The 23,156-nt window shown below is 34.9% G+C and overlaps 2 long non-coding RNA genes across 4 annotated transcripts; one reads left to right on the forward strand and one right to left on the reverse strand.

Annotated features, from left to right (window-relative positions):
* Positions 1-1,369: 1,369 nt before the first annotated feature.
* On the reverse strand, positions 1,370-3,857 carry LOC123557795 (uncharacterized). 2 transcript variants are annotated; one of them, XR_008368432.1, is made up of 4 exons: positions 3,809-3,857; positions 3,248-3,326; positions 2,547-2,641; positions 1,370-1,714 (listed from the first exon to the last, which is right to left on the reverse strand). It is a non-coding gene; the product is annotated as an uncharacterized LOC123557795 (long non-coding RNA). The 2 variants fall into 2 exon arrangements; XR_008368433.1 differs by lacking the exon at positions 3,809-3,857 and having other exon boundaries at positions 2,547-2,645; positions 3,248-3,322.
* Positions 3,858-9,371: 5,514 nt separating this feature from the next.
* Positions 9,372-22,884, forward strand: LOC123566257 (uncharacterized). Of its 2 annotated transcripts, XR_008368431.1 has the most exons (7): positions 9,372-10,443; positions 10,780-10,887; positions 13,082-13,208; positions 15,094-15,162; positions 17,983-18,048; positions 20,181-20,262; positions 20,843-22,884. It is a non-coding gene; the product is annotated as an uncharacterized LOC123566257 (long non-coding RNA). The 2 variants fall into 2 exon arrangements; XR_008368430.1 differs by lacking the exon at positions 9,372-10,443 and having other exon boundaries at positions 10,622-10,887.
* The last annotated feature ends 272 nt before the right edge of the window (positions 22,885-23,156 follow it).

A 23,156-nucleotide genomic window follows, 5' to 3' on the forward strand; every position in this document is an offset into this window, starting at 1 on the left:
TTATGTTTCAGTCAAATGCTGTTTGTACTCTTGACAAGCATTATTTTGTATAAGGGGTGATGATTGAAAAACTAGGCAAGGAAGAGTTATTGTTCTTTGACACTGCACCTACCTTCAATGGCCTCTCACTAAATTAATATTCAATCAAATTCTCTAATACTTTTCCAGTTATACACCTGACAAGCAACATATGATAAAGGGAGATTACTCGAAAATTAGGCAAGGCAGAGTTTAGTTCTTTGGCATATCACTTCCTATCAATGGCCTTTATCACTATATGAAATTTCAACCAAATGCCTATTATCCTTTCAAATTATGCACCGGACATGCATTTTTTTTTTAATAAAAAGTGGAGATTATTAAAAAACAAGAGCTCCGCCAGGCGGGGCAATATATGCCCAAAGCGTTATATCAGAGGAGGCTAGGAGCAAAATTTAAAGAACCTGACTGTTGAAGTCCAACAGGAAGACAAAGCGAAGAAATAACTAAAAAATTCTAAGTCAACAGAAAAAATAAGTGTACAAAATGACCCTTACCTGGTACAGATATGTCAAAATTCACCTAAAAATTGGATGTATCATTAATGTTGTACCGCAGAAAAATATAATTGGCTTTTATCTAAGGCCAATAACAAAATTACAAAATAAACTATTTTTAGCAACATCAAAGGGAAGTAATTCTATAAAAATTATAGTAAGTGAACAAAAATGGTATCTGCCAAATAAAAACAACAGCACCGCAATGCAGAGCAATATATACATGAAACAAAGACATATGACGTTGGACCCCTGTGTGACCTTGAAGGGAGCCATTCGAAACATGCACTCTGCACATCATCTTAATGTGGTGAACATTTGTGCCAAGTGTCGTTGAAATCCTTCAAGGCTTCAAGAGTTACACAGCAGACACAAAAATTCTATCGGATGTACGGACATCAGAATTTTGTACAAAACATCAATAATAAGTATTGAAAGAAATAAAAACTTACTAGTAAAAAAGGAAAAAAAAATTGGTCCCAGTAGGGCTTGAACCTACACCCCCCTAAAAATTGCTGTAAAAGTAGGTTGATGGTACTAGGAATTTTCTTCAAAAAAGGAGGTTCTCTATTAGTGATCCAATACCGTAACACTTAAAAATTTCTAGAGTGTTCACAAGGTTTATCTGTAATTTGATCTAGTTAACTACTTTTTAAACCTACATGATCCACTGTCGAACTTGGCCGAGATTTTATGAAGACAAACATTCTGACCAAGCCTTATATAGCTAAATGTGAACAGACGTACAGATTGACAACGGACAAAAAGGAGATCACAATTATACCTTTGAGTGCTTTGTCTTCTGGTGATATTAAAAATGTGTTGATCTGTTTATTGCGTAATACTAAGTGAATGCCTGGAAGGATACGAAACCAATAAACTGCACGGAAATGACTTTTTAACATTACAAAACACAAAACAAAAGTGTTCCAAGTATGTGTTTACTGTAAGAACACACAGAAATTGACCCAAGTGTGCTAACAAAATAGCTTTCCAAACTCTGTCCATCATAATAAAAAGTTCTTTGATACATCTGGTCATTATAAAAACATAGATAATGTACAGTAGTAAATGTCCCAGAAGTTCGAAGATGATTATCAACCATATGTGTCTTTTCCTCTCATCATCGGTGAGTATGGTGATCCATCTTGAGCTCTTCCATCTCATGATTCGCCTTCCTGAAGACAAATAATAGTTACCATGTTATAATTAAAAGAAAATAAAGTAACAACCCCTGAATGTCTCAACTTTCTGGCTACTGGTGGCAAAGGTTTATGCCTTTGCAACCAGTGCAGATCAAGATCAGCCTGCACATCTGTGCAGTCTTATCACAATCTGCACTGTTCACTTTTATGTAAGTATTTTTTCTATTAACTCCTCTACAAACTTATACATGGTACTATCTGAAAGATGAAGCAGTACAGTTTTGAATTTTAACAGAACAGGGAGGCAGATTAAATCAGGAAGAGTTAATTATCATTATGAATAAACAATTAAACTAATGTTACAGGTCCAGTATTTTGGAAGACATTTGAGCCATGCCATGAGAAAACCAACATAGTGGGTTTGCGAACAGCATCAATCCAGACCAGCCTGCGCATCCGCAGAGTCTGGTCAGGATCCATGCTGTTCGCTTTTAAAGCCTATTGGAATTAGAGAAACTGTTAGCGAACAGCATGGATCCTGACCTGACTGTACGGATGCGCAGGCTGGTCTGAATCCATGCTGGTTGCAAACCCACTATGTTGGTTTTCTCATGGCACAGCTCATTTATATTAATAAACATGTGTGCCAAGTTATAGAGACATTCTTCTAGTAAGTTATTGACCACTGAACGTTATGGCTAACTCTGAATAATGTTTGCTTTTTGGTCAGTTTTGATGTTATTAAATGGTCACAATTAAAGGCTCACACTTTTGGTTCACCCAATTAATCATTTAAACAGAAACAAATTAATACCTTTATTATTCTAAAAACATTGATATAAAATGCACACAGTTTTTCCTTTACCTGTTTGTCTGTTTCTCTTTGGCACTGCTGGTGTTGTTGATTTAGTTTTTTTTCTATTGACCTGTACTACAGTGCTTTGACGGTTAACACCACTTCTTCCTGAAATACGCAATACAGGAACATAAACAAAACGAAGCAAAAAATATATTTATATTTTTTTAAGATTCAATTGAAAAGGAAAGGAAATTATTTTTAAATTGGCACTATGCTCTAAAATGCTTGAAACAACACAACCACAGTACATTATACCCTTGTAAACTTGTGTTATTTTCTAGAACCAAATATTTTTTCAGATTTTTTTCATGATATAGATCTGTCTGTTATTGCCTATTCAATGGCAGTAGTCATTTTCTCATCATGAAAGTCAGCTTTAATTCTTTGTCTGCACTAAATTAAGGCTAAAACAGTTTGGCTGAAGAAACACTCACATTTTAACACCTTCTACAAACATGACAAACTAATTTTTAGGTTGTTGCCAGTCCATCATTGTTAAAAGATTCATTTGAGTTACTCCAAACCCAAGGTGTACTAGTATATTATTTCTGGTACTTATAATATACCATGATTCTTTGCATGAAAAAGTAGGCAGTTGCTTACAGACTATGGGGTGCCATGGAAGGATGGTTAGGTGAACTGTTCGATATAACTACCGGTATATAACTGAATTATTTTTGAAAATAAATGTAAAGCCGAACAAATACCTCCTTGGATACGCTCTGTTTTTTTCGACTTCTGCTTCCCTCGGCTTGTTTTTAAATTTCGTCTTTTTTCACAGGATAACTGTAAATGTGTTCAGAGAAATTAAAATTAATGTTTGGAAAATATCATTAATCATGTTAATAAAATGTTCTAATATGATGTCTTAATCTTAAATTTTAACAGTAGCTATTTCATACATGACTGGACCTTTGATCTTCAAATGTGACCTTGACCTTCCATGTATATGTCCAAACCATTCAATATGCTCTAAACAAGGTGAAAATATTTGGTAAAATTGGCTACCCTAATTTTTTTTAGCATGTTACCGGAAACAAAGAATTTTTTTAGGCATTGGTCCGAGCATACGCATGGATATCATAATGAGGAATTGGCACAGGAGGGCTTTGTAATATTTTATGATAACTGAAACAAGTTATGAAAGTTTAACCAATAACTTGAAACAGTTACACCCCTGACTGATTACACCATTGGAAATAACTTAAGCTGAAATGTTTGGCAAATTCAGTTACTCAAAAATTAACTTAAAACTTAAAAATTTATACCACAAGACTTTTCAGTGAATGGACTGGCCAACACCCTGGAGAATTCTTCAACATCAACAAACTTCAAATCACTTGAACTGGCTCCTTTTCTTGGTGTGCTTGTAAGACAGTCACTGACAATGGATGATAGGCTCTGGTCACATTCTTGTAGTTCAAATGATTCAGACTAAAATCATAAAAAAGAGAAATGCTTATATTCATATATTCAATGCTCACTTGAGTGACATATGGCTGTCTCAGATCAACGTTCTGCTCAAAACTAGAGCTATCACTAAAGGTGATGAATGTACCCCCCGCATGCACTGACACAGTACATTGCAATTTGACGCACACAAGATTGCATAATTATGTGGACTGTATGTATATAGACTGTATGTATACAGTATAGTAACAAAAAACAAAGTCCCATAACTATGCAGAATATTTATCTAAAAGAATGTAACATGCACCATGCACAACTAGGGTTGGTACTGATCACTTGTGTGAAGTTTCATTAAATTGTGTGCAATGGTTTGGCAGATTAGGCACGCACAAGATTGCATATGCAGACTGTATGTACATAGCATGTTAACAAGAAACAAAGTCCCATAACTCTGCAATTTTTGTCGCTGAAAGAACCTAACATGCCCCATGCACAACTACTGTTGTTACTGATCACTTGTGTGAAGTTTCATTAAATTGTGTCAAGGGGATGAGGAGAGATGGTGCGCACAAGATTGTGTCTATGTATATAGTATAGTAACAAAAAAACAAAGTCCCATAACTCTGCAAAAAAATTTTCTGAAAGAACCTAACATGCCCCATGCACAACTACTGTTGTTACTGATCACTTGTGTGAAGTTTCATTAAATTGTGTCAAGGGGATGAGGAGAGATGGTGCGCACAAGATTGTGTCTATGTATATAGTATAGTAACAAAAAAACAAAGTCCCATAACTCTGCAAAAAAAATTTCTAAAAGAACCTAACATGCCCCATGCACAACTACTGTTGGTACTGATCATTTGTGTGAAGTTTCATTAAATTGTGTCAAGGGGATGAGGAGAGATGGTGCGCACAAGATTGTGTCTATGTATATAGTATAGTAACAAAAAAACAAAGTCCCATAACTCTGCAAATTTTTTTTCTAAAAGAACCTAACATGCCCCATGCACAACTACTGTTGGTACTGATCACTTGTGTGAAGTTTCATTAAATTCTGTCAAGGGGATAAGGAGAGATGGTGCGCACAAGATTGCGTCTACGGACAGACAGACAGACAACCTGAAACCAGTATACCCCCCCTTACAACTTTGTTGTCGGGGGGGTACAATAATATGATGATCGAAATATGCAAATTCTTTGATCTGATTTTTTAGCTTACTTCTAACTCTAAGACAAGGATTCAAACAAGGTCAATAAATGACACATACCTAGAGATATATACAGTACAGGGAAATAAAACAATTGGAAATAATTACAGCAAATAGGATACCTGTGGGCAGAATGTTGAGCCTGCTGTCACAAAGTAATAATTGACAAGAGCTGGAAGTTGTACAAACTTGAATGTTTTAGTAAAAAAACTAAGCATTTTTGTTGAAAAGATATCACCCACCAAGGATGGCTTGTTTGTAAATGATGACTTGTTTGTGAATGGAGGCTTGTTTGTGAATGAAGGTCTTTATGTTGAATGTGCAATAACTGACCTGCAAATTAAATTCAACTTCTACTTCATTAAATCAAGATTAATAACACTTAGGTACACTGACCGATCCAAAAATATAATGACTGGCATTATCGCATTATGTTGGTGCATATTAATTTTAAGTTTCATGAAATTCTAATAGCTATATATTTACTGAAAAATAGCTGCAGACAGAAGGACACACATTTTCATTAAATCAAGGGCAAAAACTCTAAGGTTCACTGAACAATCCAAAAAACAAAAAGAAAATTATGGGCATCATCCCTGCATGTTGGTCCATATTTATTTTAAGTTTCATGACATTTTACCAGTTATTTACTGAGAAATGGCTGCGGACAGACGGAAGGACACATATTTTCATTAAATCAATGGCAATAACTCTAAGGAAAATTGACCAATCCAAAAAAAAGTGAGGGCAATCATTGCAGTATGTTTCAGTTTGACTGCCAAGTTTGACAGTTTCATGATAATCTGCTCATAATCTGTAATAATCAAATAGTGACATTTAGAGAAAAAGTATAAGCCAGAATGAACCATATTGTATTTCACCTTCTACAAAACATGTTATAATGAAAACTCTTTGCTTATGTGTCTGTCTTTGTATGCTGACCTATTTATTATTACTAGACCACATACCAATCTTGATTAATACAGTCAGACTAAATAAATTTAATCAACTTTCATGTGGCCATTATATACGCATGAGTTTTATAATAATATTATATGAACCAAGTTGAACTATTCCTTCCATTACCATCACAGAGAAATGACCTTGACCAGAGTGCACTCTTCCTACCAAATTTCATATTAACCTGTAGAAAACAAGTATAATATTCTAGATTTGACTTACAATAATTATAATCGAATATTCCATTATGTTATATTATATTAGGTAGATGTTTGGGCACTCTGCCAAGATCTTGATAAATTTCTAAAATGGTGCCTAAGGGTTTTCATTAAAAGTTTACTGAATGAATAGCAAACAGTGCAGATCATGATCATACTGCATGTATGTGCAGGCTGATCTTGATCTGGACTGGTCTATCCTGATCTGCACTGGTCGCAAAGTCAGATACAATTGCGATTAGCAAGGGAAGAGTTAAAAGAATTAAATTTTTACAAAGAACCAGTCAAAATACCTTGAGAAACCACATTAGTAGTCATTTAAACTGACTATCAGCTTTCAAAAAGCAGAGGATTCAGTTAATGTTATTTAAAATAAGCCAAATAGATGTTACTGCTAACATTCTAGTTGAACTGTAAACTTATCTACAAGTCTGTTTCATACCTCAGAGAATAAATTGTCCATTGAACTTTCCATTGAATCATCTTCTAGAAGTTCATCAATGTCAACAAAACATCCAAGATATGGGTTACATCCTTCAAGAAGATCAAACGATTCACTCTATAAAGAAAAAATGATACTAATCTCAAAATTTATGAATCTTTTGAGGAAGTGGCTAGGGGTCCAGTTCCCTAGACAACTCACACAGAGCAGGTTAGAGGTCCGGTTATGAATACTGAGAATTACAAAGAGCAGTCTATATTTTATCTAAAAAAATGTAGCTGATTTTAAAAGTTTGTTCTCGTATTTTTCTCATTGCTTTAAGGTTAAGATATATGGTAAGTCACAGGAAACAGAAGCATTTATAATTCTTTAATGCTCTTTGTAATTCTCTTTGTAAATAAAGAATGATAATTTTTTAATACTTCTGTTTTCTGTGACTTACCATGTATTTAAAACAAATTTTTTAAATCATCACCCGTTTTTAAAGATAAATTGAGCCGTGCCATGAGATAACCAACATAGTGGGTTTGCGACCAGCATGGATCCAGACCAGCCTGTGCATCCGCGCAGTCTGGTCAGGATCCATGCTGTTCGCTTTCAAAGTCTATTGCAATTACAGAAACTTTTAGCAAACACCATGGATCCTGATCAGACTGCTCGAATGCGCAGGCTGGTCTGGATCCATGCTGGTCGCAAACCCACTATGTTGGTTTTCTCATGGCGCGGCTCAAATATAGTCTACTGGCGCTTTGTAAATTCTCCACTGTTCAAGATTACTATTCTTATTGATGCCCTATACGGGTTGTCTAGAAGTCCGGTAAATGCATCTCTGGACTCGAGGTCTAGAGGTCCGGTTATCAGACCCCTAGCCACTTCCATCTTTTGACCCTAAGCTTGCTAACTGCATTTGATCCTGCCCTTGTGACCAGTTCAGATTAAAATCAGCCTGTACATGTGTGTCGGCTGATCATGATCTGCACTGTTCCCTACACTGTTAGGTCATAAAAATTTTGTCCTCCTTCAGTCCTTGTAAAAAAGGTGAAGGAGGTTTGTCGCAGGGGATTTTGTCCGGGTCCATGAGAATTTTTCATGAAAACCATTATGAAATGTAAATGATACTGTCCAAACCATAATTTGGAGCATACCATTGTAAAAATGTAGCAAGGGAAAGGTTAAACATACTCAGGTCATACATTTTAAACCTTGGTATCAAACAAGCAAGATCACTGAATAGATATTTCTGCATAAAAAAGGCTAAAGGTTAGCAGAAGGTTTCACAGCAAGGCCAAATTAAAGAAGAGCCTAATTAAGATTATGACCTGTATAAATTAAAACAGCTTTTTAAAAAATAACGAAAGGCCATTAAATTTAAGCACTAACTTAAAGAAGCAGTTGTAATCTGACATTATCAGTTGTCTTACCACACATATATAAATTTGATGTAAAAAATTTCAAATTACAGTTACAGTAACTGTGATCAGGACAACCATGCAGTTATAGATAATAACAGCTCTGGACAGGAAAAAACACTATATAAAATTGGTATTTGAAAGTAACAATAGGTTGTAAGTAAGTGGATGGCAACATCATTTGAGCCAGGTCCTGCAGAAACAAGACTCCCGTTTGAGACCCCAGTCTGAAGGCACCTGTCAGAAGACCCCAGTATGAAGGCTCCAGTCTGGAGACCCCAATCCAGAGACCCAAGCTCCAATGAGTCCAATCAGTGAGTCCCATCGAGTGATTTCTGTTCCAATGGCCCTTGTTCGGAGTTTCCAGTCAAGAGACCCCAGTACAGAGACTCCTGTCAGAAGACCCCAGTCTGAAGACTCCCGTTTGAGACCCCAGTCTGAAGGCACCTGCCAGAAGACCCCAGTATGAAGGCTCCAGTCTGGAGACCCCAATCCAGAGACCCAAGCTCCAATGACTTTGCTCCATGGACTCCATCCCCAATGACTTCTGTCTGGATACTCCAGTCTGCCTACTCAATCTTGACCTGCACTAATGAATACATACCTGTGTATCAAAAAATAAATTCAATCTATCCATTTTATAAGAATGTGTGGCCAAGTTTCTAATAGATAACTGACCAGCAATTGCTATTACCTTACTACAGTGGGCATTTAAAAATTTAAAGTACATTTCATACCATATCTGAATCAGTGAAAGAACTTCCAACAGGGTCTGTTGTAACAACTTCTGCAGAAAGAAAACAGCTCAACACAGTTTCACCATTTGGATGCTGAAATAAGTAAATAGAAGTATTAGCCTAATATGTGTTGGGTGGAGAGGGGGCATCTGTCTCCAAGTAAGACAAGACTTTTAGTACTCGTTGCACTTCCAGAACTTTGCCAAAATAATTAAATCCTAAAATTGGAGTCATCTACATTATAAATGCTCAATAAGGTGTAAAAAAAAAATTGGTGTAAAAAAAAAAATTGTTTGTTTCCGGTATCCCGGCCTACCCTAAATTTTTGGCCCGACCCTAAATGTTTTTATGGCCTAGGAGAATATTTTTTTCAACTTTTTAACAAAAAGATGCAAATCTATACTTTTTATGCTTTAAACATGCCCAGTGTTGTTAGAAATCAACTTACTGTCATGCTCTAAAGGCATAATCCCCTTATTTGTAATCATTTTTTGACAAAAAAAATTTTTCCAAAAAGTCTCCCTTAAAAAAAATCAAAAAAAAAAAATTCCGACCTACCCACCCTAATTTTGTTTAGTATGTTACCGGAAACAAAGATTTTTTTTAGGCCTAATGATATGTTTAGGTATTCAACATCTTTGAGAACATTTCAAACATTAAATTTAGAATTATGTTATTCGAAATGGGGAGGGAATTTGTCAGAAATTGTTTAAGGTATTCAGTTAAATTAAATTAAATTAATTCAAAATTTGTAAAAAGATATTTGTTAGGGCAATTACAACGACAAGAGTTTCCCAAATAGTGTAGTGTATTCTTTCAATTGTTACATATAAATTCACAGCTTAAGTTACTGAAATCTAAAAAAATTAAAACACACTTTTTTTCCCCCCAGTTTTTATCAATAAATGACAATTTTCAGCTGTATGTGATTTTTCTCTGCAAATCATGAGAAAATATACAACATCTCTTAATTTTCCATCCCATGAAAGTATAACACTATATTACAATAGAAAACATGGAAAAAAATGATACCTATCATGCAAACCATTATTCTGCAGACAAACCGAATTTTAAGTATGAATTAAATAGTAATGAAACAGTTATACTCTAGGTAATATTGGTATGATGAAAAATGAATATTTTTGAATAAAATTACCATTATTGATTGTAGATCTATAGAACTTTTAAAGTAGCCGTAAATATATTTATTTACTTACCTTTTCCTGTGGAAAATAAGCAAGACACAGAAGGTCGAACAAATCAGCAAAACAAGCACACGTCTGATCTCCATGATGATTTCTAAGTTAAATGATTATTAATTAATTAGCGGCGCCTAATTGCCAATAACTGGTCCTTCAATATACGATTCGTCACCCGTGTCGGTGGACAATATCAAGGTCACATTTGATGTTTCGGCGATACTTCCTGTCATAAAGCGCGTGCCGACAAGCAGCGCGTGCCACCCGCTGTGACGTTCAAATTCAGCATCATGGACGGTTTCATTCCATTTTAAAAATAGGTAAATCAAGTTTAAATACTTATTTTATTTACTAACGTTTTTATACAAAAAAGTTTATGATATTTATTATGAAATTATTAAAATGATGTAAAACTAATTATGCAGTTACCATTAACATTGATTATAGATCTATTAAAATAAAAATTAAATCAAACAAATATTAACAGAATTGCAGTAATTTAAAATGGACTCGCCTAAAGTGTAAATAAGGCAGCCATTGAACATTCGAGATCCGTCTGTTTCAGCAGTTCGAATTGTCTATATCTAAGATATTTCAAACTTACGTTATAAATTATTTTCAACAACATTAAATATTAATTATTTAATATCGAGAAGGATGGCTTGGTGATTCTTTCCTGCGAGTGTTAGATCTTGGGTCCAAGGACTGGAGAAATCCATGATAGTGACAGGTTTAAAGAAGGACCGGCCAAACATTTGCTTACGGTAACTTTTTCAGATCTTTAAATGTTAGAATTTATATATTTAGATCGATCTCGGGTACTGCAGATTGTTAAAAGTGTAGATCTATTTATCTTGCAGGTAGATCTAGGCCTTCTGCCTTTTTTAAACAAAGTTTAAACTGTCAAAAACATATAATATCTAGATCTTTGTATATATATTAGAGGATTCTGTTTTTTAACTTTCACAAATTGATATTTTATTTTATAAGTTTGAAAGTACATATCCTCAGGTAAGAAATGAGGTATAGATCTTAAAAATATTCCCATTAGTTTTTGAGATACATGCTTTTGAAAACTGGAGATGTGATGCAATTTGGTGAAAATATCATCAAGTAAAAATGGCAACAAAATAGTTAAAATCACAAGGGTTCAAATTTAAACAAGCATTCAAGCTAAATGCTAGTGGATTTTCAGGGTTGTTTTTTTTTCAGCCATTTATATACTCATAAGTTTTAAGTGCTGATGAGCGCTGTGTCACATGGCTAAATTGTATTGAATGCAAAAGGATGAACGTACTATTTAATAGTGCAAATCTTACACAAAGGAATGTATTCAGTGTGCAGATTCAAAGTGCTTCCAGTGTTTAAAAACATGTTTTAACATCGTATTTTATTCTAGACTTTCATTTTTTGTCAGTTTTCAATAATTTTCTTTATTGACAAGTTGTGAAGCTGTTACAGTTTTAGTTACTATATTTATTTTTTACTGAGAGCTTCTTTAATCTGAAATGTGTACATACTACAATGCCAGTTCCTAGTTTACAAGTCGCAATTGTCCCATAGAAATTTCTGAATGTCACATAAAATTTTTAAATGTCACATAATTTATTGTGTATGACGAGCCATTGTCCCATGGACAAAATTTCTTTCCCAGACACTGAATATAACAAGCAAATGTCTTCAGAGTTTAATTGTTTTGAAGGTACACATTTTTCTTCATGAAAGGAATGTTATCAGCAAGTGATCAGCAGAATAAACACTCTTTTCATGCTAATATTCACATGTTTTCAAAGAAACAACTCGAAAACCTGTGAATATCAGCATGAAAAGTGTCCAATTTTCTGTAAAATCCATCCCAGGTTGAAACTTTGCTTATTTGGCTCCCGATTTACAAGCAAATGTGTGAAAACTGGAAAATTAGGATATATTTATTAGTGACTTCTTACGACTGCACCATGGAAGCACATTTTTTGGCCGAATTACTGCAATCTGTCATTGCAAATGGTGACCCTCAGTAACACTATGTTGTCACAAGTTTAAAGGTCCAGTAAAACTTAAGTTGTAACAAGTTTAAAGGTCCAGTAAAACATTGGTTGTGACGAATTTAAAGGCCAAGTAACACTTCGGTTGTGTCAACGCAAGCGTTACTGTGCCTTCAAATTTGTTACAGCAAAAATGTTACTCACATTACAGCAAAATTGTTTCTGTGCTATATAAATGGGAAAAAAATTAATAAGAATATTGCAACACATTACACACCATAGTCTGGCATAAAACTTTTTTTTTTGGAATCGGATGTGTCCTTTAATTTGTAGAACAAAATCTGCTCTCTATTGCATTTAAATTTTTTTTTCTTTAAAGACTGTCCACTGAGGCGTACACTGAGGTTAACAGTATTTTACAAAGATAATAGAATCATAGAAATAAGGACATATGCCAAGTATAGACTATTTGTGCAGCTTGTCCTTTTTGTATATACATGTATATGCATTTATCTTGCCTCCTACAAGTTTCTTGCATTTCTATTGGTCAATAGACGTCACGTGGAGAAAGGATATATTCCATATCCTGCTAGTACATTTCAGATATGAATTTTGATTAAAACAAATGGCTGCCGCTTTGTTAATTTACAAAATATTACATTATAGCGAGTAAGTAAATGGTAGTCGGCAAGATAAAATCGTTACACAGCTTGTTGGTGACAGGATACGGGATATACGCTGTCTCGAAAATCCCGTATCCTGTCACCAACAAGCAGTGTAACTAATAATCTGTGGTTCAGTTAAAAACCTGAATACCCTGTGTGACGAAGTTTGTTTAAAGTGTTCATTGTTTTCTCGACAGCGTATATCCCGTATCCTGTCACCAACAAGCAGTGTAACTAATAATCTGTGGTTCAGTTAAAAACCTGAATACCCTGTGTGACGAAGTTTGTTTAAAGTGTTCATTGTTTTTCAGGTTACCTTCATATAAGGAAAAGACAAGTGTGTGGATGCCAGAAATTTCAGAGCCAAAGATGAGTTCAATGAATCGTTCCTTCCCCTAGAGACAAGGGCAGCCTTTATTGAGAAGTTTGAAGAGAAAGGTAAACATGATATATATTTTTGCTTGTAGCCTGAGAACATTGTGCTCAGTAGCACTGTATAAGGCATATATAGGAACTTAGGAAGCACTTCAGTTTTGGAGTGCTACTATCATAACATTCACTTTTGAGGAGTTTTGCCCATTGCTCAAACCCTAACAAAAAGTGAAATCATGCAATTAAATTTTGAGGTGGAAAAAAACAACTGGTGCACTGTTGGAAGCATTTGTTTGCACTTTTAGTCAAAAATATAAATTCAGTCTATTTATACTGTCATGTAATTTTGAACCAGGATTGTGACATTCTTTTGGCATCTAGTCTTTATTTGGTTTAATTGGTGCAGAATTAAGAAAAATGTCTCAAAATTTATATTTGAATTGATGTTCCTTTGTTAACATTTTTAGCTTCAATGTTCGGAAAAAATGGGGGGCTATTCTACTCACCACGGTGTTGGCGTGACCTACGTTTTTCTGTCATATCTGTGTTACTATTGCTTATATCTTACTGTAACTTCACATAAACATTGTCTAGTATACAAACAAATTATGTGTAGAGGCTGAGCCCATTATACTCAAGGTAAAGGTCACAATGGTGTTATACTTTGGTTAAGGTTAACGTTTTTCGGCATACTTTGTTTTTATGTCATAGCTTTGTTACTATTGCTTATATCTTAATGTAACTTTACGTAAACATTGTCCAGCATAGAAACAAAATATGTACAGGGGCCGGGCCTATTACACCTAAGGTCAAGGTCACCAAGGTGTTATACTTAGTTTATTTTTAAGGTTAAAGTTTTTCAGCAACCTTTTTCTGTCATATCTTTGTTACTATTGCTTAATCTTACTGTTAGTACACATAAATATTGTTCAGCATACAAACACAGTATGTGCAGGGGCTGGACCCATTATACCCAAGGTCAATGGCACAGAGTTGTTATACTTGGAAATATTTTCATGTTAATTTTATTTTTCGAAAGCTTCATCTATAGAGATATCTTTGGAGAATGACTTGAAATTAAAAAAATTCTTTATAATCCTCATCTGCATAATAGTTACCAACCCCATAACTAATTGTATTTTTGACAGAATTATGCCACTTTTTTACTCTTTAAAAAGATTTTTTTTTTCAATCTCTTTGTTCTGGATAAAACTTTAATGCAATATAAGATAAAGACTTGAAACTTTAAATGTATCTTTTTCATCATCATCTGCATGTGTGGTAATAATCCCCATAACTCTGATTTGTATTTTTTACCAAATTATGCCACCTTTATACTTTTTTTTTAACAAACTGTTTTCTGGACATAACTTTGGTACTATATAAGATAATGACTTGAAACTCAAAATATAGCTTGACCATCATCATCTGCATGTGTTGTAACAATCCCAATAACTCCAATTTGTGTTCTTGACGGAATTATGCCCCTTGGTTTATTTTCCTTTTAATATAGAGGTCTGTAATTGCGACACATATATTCATTTTACTGTCAAGTCGCGGATTAGTGGAGTATGCTATCTTACGGACAGCTCTTATTTACATACATGACTTTGTGCAGGTGCGCAAGTGGTGCGACTTAATTGACGCACTAGGAAATATTGAGCTATGTAATAGTTTTAACATATAACAAAGGTAAATTCTATATTAGTTATGTACTGCATCACATATAATGTGATGTAAATTAATATTTATTAAGAAAAATAATGCATGTTTTGCAATGGATCTGATTATTTTGAAAATAATTACATTATATGACTTGTATATGATTGATAGATTTACACTAAACATGAAAAATGAAATCAAAATCATCAGAAGTTTCCTAGGATCAAGTGATGAATATAACTATAAAGTTATTTTCAGTTTACACTTTTATTGTTTATTTGATTTTCAGTGACAGAATTGGCGAACAATAGCAACAACACTAACAGTGAATCTGGGTCCTCAGCAGCCGGTGACACAGGTACTAAAACTGTCTGGAGTGCTCCAACTTACTAAATATCATCATAGTTTCGATATTTGACTACAGTTGTTTTGTATGAAAGTTGGTCTGAATGTTCATCTTGTTTTAGTTTCCTTTTGGAGCACACTTCTTGTACAGTTTTTGCTGCATTTTTTTTTCCAAACCACTGAAGTGATCGTCATAATTAGGCGCAGGGCATGCTTTAAAATTTTGTCAGTCGGACGGCCAACAGGAAAATAGCTGTCTTGCTTTCATTTAGTCTGTTCACAAACAGCAGTGAAACAGTATACACCCAAACAAAACCATAGGCACTTCTTATTTACATAGAGGATATTGCATACGTGTCTTTTCATATTGAATTTATCAAACAAGTTGAATAAAATATAAAAATGCGAGGCTCTGCCGAGCATTTTATCAATTTTATTCATCGAGTTTAATAAATTCAATGTGGAAAGTCACAAATGTAATATTCTTTTTAGCTCACCTGTCACATAGTGACAGAGTGAGCTTTTGTGATCACCCGTCGTCCGGACGTCCGGACGTCCACAATTTCTTGTGAACAAGATAGAGACCACATCTTGAAAGCAATTTTGATCAAACTTGTATTGGCATGATATCTCAATTCCTATCGAAAACTGGCCGGATCCCATCATGGGTTCTAGAGTTATTGCCCTATGAAGGTCCAGAATTTGCTATTTTTGTGCGTCAACAATTTCTTGTCTGCATGATAGTGGTTTTATTTATGATTTTTTTTTAACCAAACTTGCAGACAACTTGTATCACCATAAGATCTTGGTTCTTTTCTTGAACTGGCCAGATTCCGTTATGGGTTCTAGAGTTATGGCTCCTGAGGTGCCAGAATTAGCTATTTTGACCTTGTCTGCACAATAGCAGCTTCATTTATTAATTGATGTTTACCAAACTTGCACACAACTTGTATCACTTGTCTTGGTTCCTTTTTTAAACTGGCTAGATTCCTTAATAGGTTCTTGAGTTATGGCCCCTGAAAGGGCCAGAATTAGCTATTTTGACCTTATCTGCACAATAGCAGCTTCTTTATGATTTGAATTTAACCGTACTTGCACACAACTTGTGTCACCATAAGATCTTGGTTCCTTTCTTCTACTGGCCAGATTCCTTTATGGGGTTCCAGAGTTATGGACCCTGAAAGGGCCAAAATTAGCTATTTTGACCTTGTCTGCACAATAGCAGCGTCATTTATGATTTGAATTTAATTAAACTTGCAGAAAACTTGTGTCACCATAAGATCTCAGTTCCTTTCTTGAACCGACCAGATTCCATTATGTGTTCCACAGTTATGGCCCCTGAAAGAGCCAAAATTAGCTTTCTTGACATTTTCTGCACCATAGCAGCTTCATTTATGATTTGATTTTAATCAAACTTGCACAAAACTTGTGTCGCCATAAGATCTCGGTTCTGTTCTGGAACTGACCAGATCCTGTTACGGGTTCCAGAGTTATGGCCCCTTGAAAGGGCCAAAATTAGCTTTTTTGACCTTGTCTGCACCATAGCAGCTTCATTTATGATTTGATTTTAATCAAACTTGCACAAAACTTGTGTCACTATAAGATCTCGATTCCTTTCTAGAATTGACAAGATTCCATATTGGGTTCCAGAGTTATGAGCCCTGAAAGGGCCAAAATTAGCTATTTTGACCTTTATGGCATAATAGCAGCTTCATTTAATATTTGATTTGAACTAGACTTGCACACAACTTGTATCATCATAAGACCTTAATTCCTTTTTATACGCCCATAGGAACATATTATGTTATCGCCTCGGTGTCTGTCAGTCTGTATGTCTGTTGGTTAGCAATTTCCCTTCTGCCCTGTAACTGTTGAACCCCTGGAAGGATTTTAAAGAAACCTGACACAAATGTTCACCTCATCGAAGCCTGATGTGCAGAGCGCATTTGGATGTCTCACTTCAAGGTCAAAGGTCATATGACTTTGTGTGTATATTGCTCTGCATTTGCGTTTTATTGCAGTGCACTTGTTTTTATTTGGCAGATCCTTCTTTTGTTGACCTACAATATTTTTTTCAGTTACTTCCCTTTTATGTTACTCAAAATAGCTTATTAAGTAACTTTGTTATTATTGGCCGTAGGGAAAAACCGAGACCACTTTTCTGTGGTACAACACGGATTGTACCTCCAATTTTTAGATGTATTTTGACATATCTATAATTCTCAGTTTGGATCATTTGAAAGATTTAACACATTTATGCATGAAAAGGCTTGATTTTGAACAATGTTCTTCATAACTTTCTTCAGATCTTCAGCATTTTTCTGGTATGTACATTCTGTTTGGTAGACAACCATGTAAAATGCTCTTTTATACAAGCTTTTGCATTAAATGGGGATTAATTTATTATTAGTGTGATTTTAGTCAAGTATGTATATGCAACTAGACTTTGACTTTAAATGAATATAAGTAGACTTTTGACTTTAAATGAATATACATGTTATAATTGATTCCAAGCTTAAAAACTGTGTAACAAGTTGTTTTAGACTTTTAGCCAGGCTTTTAAATAATCTTTGAAAGAAGCAGATGCTTTTTGTTTGCTTCACACTGATGAATGGCTCATGAGATAAGGGCCACTTAGTCACCACTGTGGTGGTTGAGTGTATGTTACTCTGGTTTTGTCTTTTCCAGACCTTCCTCATACCTGGTAGCATCTTAAAAAACTTGTTCACAAAGATGAGTAGATGTGCTCCGGAGAGATGCAGGTCAAGGTCACACATGGATGTTAAAGGTCAAAATTGACATTAAACTCTTACTTGTATGTTTTCCTTTGCAGCGACCACTCGAGAATGAAAGTGAGCCCTTGGTGGATGAAAATGAACAACCAAGCAAGAAAGTAAAGGTAATAGATAAATATAATTATATCTGTCCCAGTACAAACACAATAGAAATTTGATTGAGAAAAGACAAAAAATAGTGTTTTTAATGCATTTAATGTGTCAAGTAATAATTTTAAAGCCCTCTTTACAAAAACAACAAATATTTCCATGTTTATCAAAATTTTCTCTTTTTTAGCTCACCTGTCACAAAGTGACAAGGTGAGCTTTTGTGATCACGCAGCGTCCGTCCGTCCGTGCGTGCGTTCGTAAACTTTTGCTTGTGACCACTCTAGAGGTCACATTTTTCATGAGATCTTTATGAATATTGGTCAGAATGTTCATCTTGATGATATCTAGGTCAAGTTCGAAACTGGGTCATGTGTGTCCAAAACTAGGTCAGTAGGTCTAAAAATAGAAAATCCTTGTGACCTCCCTGGAGGCCATATTTTTCAATGGATCTTAATAAAATTGGTCAGAATGTTCACCTTGATGATATCTAGGTCAAGTTTCAAACTGGGTCATGTGCAGTCCAAAACTAGGTCAGTAGGTCTAAAAATAGAAAAACCTTGTGACCTCTCTAGAGGCCATATATTTCACAAGATCTTCATGAAAATTGGTCAGAACGTTCACCTTGATGATATCTAAGGTCAAGTTTGAAACTGGGTCACGTGCCATCAAAAACTATGTCAGTAGGTCAAATAATAGAAAAAGCTTGTGACCTCTGTAGAGGCCATATTTTTCATGGGATCTGTATGAAAGTTGGTCTGAATGTTCATCTTGATGATATCTAGGTCAAGGTCGAAAGTGGGTCACGTGTCATCAAAAACTAGGTCAGTAGGTCAAATAATAGAAAAACCTTGTGACCTCTCTAAAGGCCATACTTTTCATGGGATCTGTATGAAAATTGGTCTGAATATTCATCTTGATGATATCTAGGTCAAGTTCAAAACAGGGTCATGTGCGGTCAAAAACTAGGTCAGTAGGTCTAAAAATAGAAAAACCTTGTGACCTCTCTAGAGGCCATACTTGTCAATGGATCTCCATAAAAATTGGTCAGAATGTTGATCTTGATGATATCTCGGTCATATTTGAAAGTGGGTCACGTGCCATCAAAAAGTAGGTCAGTAGGTCAAATAATGAAAAAACGTTGTGACCTCTCTAGAGGCCATATTTTTCATGGGATCTGTATAAAAGTTGGTCTGAATGTTTATCTTGATGATATATAGGCCAAGTTCAAAACTGGGTCAACTGCGATCAAAAACTAGGTCAGTAGGTCTTAAAATAGAAAAACCTTGTGACCTCTCTAGAGGCCATACCATTGAATGGATCTTCATGAAAATTGGTCAGAATGTTCACCTTGATGATATCTAGGTCAAGTTTGAAACTGGGTCACGTGCCATAAAAAACTAGGTCAGTAGGTCAAATAATAAAAAACATTGTGACCTCTCTAAAGGCCATAAATTTTCAGGGGATCTGTATGAAAGTTGGTCTGAATGTTCATCTTGATGATATCTAGGTCATGTTCGAAACTGGGTCAGCTGCGGTCAAAAACTAGGTCAGTAGGTCTAAAATTACAAAAATCTTTTGACATCTCTAGAGGCCATATTTTTCAATGGATCTGCATGAAAATTGATCTGAATGTTCACCTTGATGATATATAGGTCAGTATCGAAAGTGGGTCACGTGTGGTCAAAAACTAGGCCAGAAGGTATAAAAATAGAAAAACCTTGTGACCTCTCTAGAGGCCATATTTTTCATGAGATCTTCACGAAAATTGGTGAGAATGTCCACCTTGATGATATCTAGGTAAAATTTAAAACAGGGTCACGTACCTTCCAAAACTAGGTCAATAGGTCAAATAATAGAAAAACCTTGTGACCTCTCTAGAGACCATATTTTTCAATGGATCTTCATGAAAATTGGTCAGAATTTTTATCTTGAGAAGATCTAGGTCAAGTTCAAAACTGGGTCACATGAGGTCAAAAACTAGGTCACTATGTCAAATAATAAAAAAATCGACTTCATACTCAAAACTGGGTCATGTGGGAACTGGTGAGCGATTCAGGACCATCATGGTCCTCTTGTATGTTTAATACCTTATGACATTGTGCAAGTCCCTATAGATATAAATGAGAATATTTGTTTGTCTTTTCAGTTCTCTGTTGGTGAAAAAGTTTGGGCGCTGTACAAGGATGGACATTCCTACAAGGCCAGGATTATCAGGATTAACAAAAATTGTAAGTATATTTAGTTATACATGTATTTATAGTGACACTGACTTAATAAGTAACTGAGAGTATAATCTGTGATCAAGGGTTGACTACACTTATAATTACTATAACATCTCACTAACTCCCTTGCCATTACTAAAGCGAAGAAATTTAAGAAAGAAATCAATACAACCGAGTCATGATTCCCAACACTTTCACCTATCATTCTATGAAGTTTGATCAAATGTCTTAAATACTTTTCAAGTTATTCTCTGGACAAGCATTTTATTGTTTTATACCAAAAAAAAAAAGTGAGATAATTTAAAAAATCATAATAGGCTGACCTACTTCACAATTTCAGCTATCATTGTGTGAAGTATCAAACATATACCACTGATACTTTTGAAGTTATGCTCAAGATACTTAGTATAAAAAGCAAGGTAATAGTAATTAAAACATTTCTTCCAGTTTGCAGTTACTTAGGACCAAATTTTATCATTCACCAACAGACAAGTAACACTATATCATTATGTCAATAGCATTAAAAAGTTGCTTTTTGCCAATAATTGTTTGCAGTATAATAGTTGTTCAATATGTTCCATTGCAGCCTACAGAGTGAAGTATATTGAAGATGGAGTTGTCCATGATGTTGATGGTGAAGGACTTCTAACTTGTGGTTGAGCTATATGCCAGATTATATGATCAGATCCAACTATATGTTCCAGAGTTACGGCTCTGAATTACCAGAAAGTGCTAATTTTCATCTTGTGAACACATTAGAGATGTCATTTAGTGTTAGATCTTAATCAAACTTGCACTTCATTTGTATCAATCTAAGATCTATGTTCCTTACGAGAACCAGTCAGATTCCATATTACAAAAAACTATGAACTGATTTTATGTCAAATTAACTCCCTCTGTTTCAAATTAAAATAGGTATGTCCCAGTAACTAATGAAGATACTGATTTGAAATTTCATTTATGCCATTAGATGGACTAAAACAATCAGGGTAGATAACTAGTTACAAATAACCTCACTTTATTTTTATGTTTTATATATATTGCATGACCATCTTGTTTTTCTGTGCTAGCATCGTTAATACTTTGTAATACCATTTTGTAATTTCATCCAGGTTCTCATCCAGGCATAGTTTTATTTGATTTTTGAACTGGTTGTGACTTCGGGTAGATAGTTATTGACGGGGACAGTCTGTCGCGTCCATTACCTCCCTTTGTTTCGAATTAAAATAGGTATATCTCAGTAAGTAATAAAGATGTTTTTTGAAATTTGATTTATGCCCTGGGATGGACTCAGACAATCAGGGTACATAACTATGGACTAATTTTATGTCAAATTACCCCCCTTTGTTTCAAATTAAAATGGATATATCTCAGTAACTAATGAAGATACTGATGTGAAAATTCATTAATGATGTTAGATGGGCTCAGACAATCAGGAAAGATAACTGTTGACAAATGACCTACCTTTATTTTTATATTGCATGGCCCTCTTGTTTACTGACCTAGCATCATAACTACTTGGTAATACCATTTTATGACTTTATCAAGTTCATGAAATTCATTCATTTGATTTGGGTTTTAATATAAAGATGAACAGGATTTAAACTATATGCATTTATCCTGTCCTGTATTGTCATTTTATTAAAGATATGATATAATTGGTATCATGCTCTTGGTTTAATTATTGAACTGATCAGTCACGTGTTTCAGAGTTGTGGCCCCTGAAAGTTTTAATATCCCCCGCCAATCAAAATCGGGAGATGGGTATTGAAGCATTGTTCATCCGTCAGTCCGTCCGTCCGCAGCCATTTCTCAGTAACTAGAATGTAGAAGTTCATGAAACTTAAAATAAACATGAACCAACATACTGCGATGATGCCCGTCAATTTTTTTTTTGGATTCGTCAATTTCCCTTAGAGTTATTGCCCTTGATTTAATGAAAAATACCCAAAAATGTCCGTCCGCAGCCATTTCTCAGTAACTATCAGTTAGAATTTTATAAAACCTGAAATAAACATACTGCAATGTTTATCGGATTGGTCAATTCCTTTAGCGTTTTTGCCCTTGATTTAATGAAAATTGCACGTCTGCAGCCATTTCTCAGTAACAAGCTGGTAGAATTTCATGAAACTAGAAATAAATACGAACCAACATACTTCGATGATGCCTGTCTTTTTTTTTTCAATTGGTCAATTTTCCTTAGAGTTATTGCCCTTTAATTGAATGTTTAAAAATCTACAGAGTTGTACATAACAAACTAACCCATTGGTAGAATTTCATTAAACTTCTTTCATTCTTTTCCATGAACATTTAGTATAAACATCTGAAATTTTGTACCCACACCTGGTCACCACCTTGCCTTACCACATCACATCCCCTGCCCCTGCCCCTCCCCTCCACCCTCCAATAAAAAAAATGTTTTTATATATTAATTTCAAACGTTCCATGAATATTTATTAGCATGCAAAGTTGTACCGTTCCCCAACCTCTCTCTCGCTCTCCACTTAGTCTTGCCCACCACCCCGATAATGCATCAACATCCCCCACCCTTTTTTTTTACCTTTTTAATTTTCAATATTGATAATCAACACGTGAAATTTTGTACCCTATCCTCCCCCACCAGACCCCCCCCCCCCCCCCCCCCCCCCCCCCCCCCAAAAAAAAAAAGCATTATTTTTTTGTTAAAATGATTTTGACTAATAAAATTATTTGCTTCTTAGTTTTACATCCTTAACTTTTCCCCAGAAATATTTTTTTGCCATTCCTCACCCCGAGCCCTTTTGGCGGGGGATACCAATTCATCGAATTTGCTTGTATAGACTTATAAAGGAAAAATCTTGTCTGAAATCACAAGGCTTTACCTTTGATATTTGGTATTGTAAATGCAAGTAGTCTTATGA

The sequence above is a fragment of the Mercenaria mercenaria genome, chromosome 18 (genome assembly GCF_021730395.1).
Source record: "Mercenaria mercenaria strain notata chromosome 18, MADL_Memer_1, whole genome shotgun sequence".
In the NCBI taxonomy this organism is placed as follows: domain Eukaryota; kingdom Metazoa; phylum Mollusca; class Bivalvia; order Venerida; family Veneridae; genus Mercenaria; species Mercenaria mercenaria.